Here is a 925-nt window from a genome sequence, read left to right as displayed (position 1 = left end):
GATTTATTATGATTTAGTCCAAATGTTATTATCATGACAATTGGTGAGCTTGTTTTACTGTTTGGTGTTCCCCCAAATTCCCTCCAACTCTATCACGCCAGATTTTTTAAGCTGGCAAAACTATTTCTAATCAATGTGATCCTCTGATGTTTTGCTTTCTCACTCAAAAGAAAACCAGAAGAATTTTCTCCAAGCAATTCTGCCTAGTTTTTTTGTGAGGCTTGGATGTATTTATAAACATAACAGGAATGGAAGCTGCCAGCAACACTATGCTAAATGGGTTCAGCATACATGTAAACCATAGGGACATGTAAAAAGCAAGTCAGTGAGAGATTTACTAACATTTGCAATACGTTTCCTTGGTAACTCGTTCACACTTCAGGGGATAAATTTGAAAGCCACCTGCAACATTTTGAACATTGTAATCCTTTTACACTAGTGAATTTCCAATAGAATATGTCCAACTTTGAATTTTAACAATCATTGCCCCAGTGGGGCTAGTGGGTAAATATCAAAAACATTTGAGGTAGATTCTGGGATCTTGGCCAATTATATAAAAATTCAATTATTGACATAAAAATGAGAAGATAAATCATAATTAAAATATGTTTGTCAGTAATGAGTGTGAATATAATACTTTGAATTTGGTGTTTATCACACTGTTATACATTGAGGTGACAGAATAAGGTAACCATGTTGCATATGGGTTTCAAGTATCTACATATTTTTGAAATTTTCACACAATTTCAAATAGTAAAACCTGAAGAACTGAAAAAAAGTGTATATCCAAACCAATAGAGATTTACACATAGCAAAGGTGAGAATGACGTTGAAAATTTCTCAATGATATTATATAACAATGTAAGTTATCTTTCAGAAGAATTACTGTAGTACCAGAGGCCAGCTGTGTTATGTCAATTCACTC

This window comes from Saimiri boliviensis, chromosome 3, assembly GCF_048565385.1.
Source record: "Saimiri boliviensis isolate mSaiBol1 chromosome 3, mSaiBol1.pri, whole genome shotgun sequence".
Lineage (NCBI taxonomy): Eukaryota > Metazoa > Chordata > Mammalia > Primates > Cebidae > Saimiri > Saimiri boliviensis.
The sequence above is the reverse complement of the archived record's forward strand: the minus strand, read 5'-3'. Positions refer to the sequence as shown.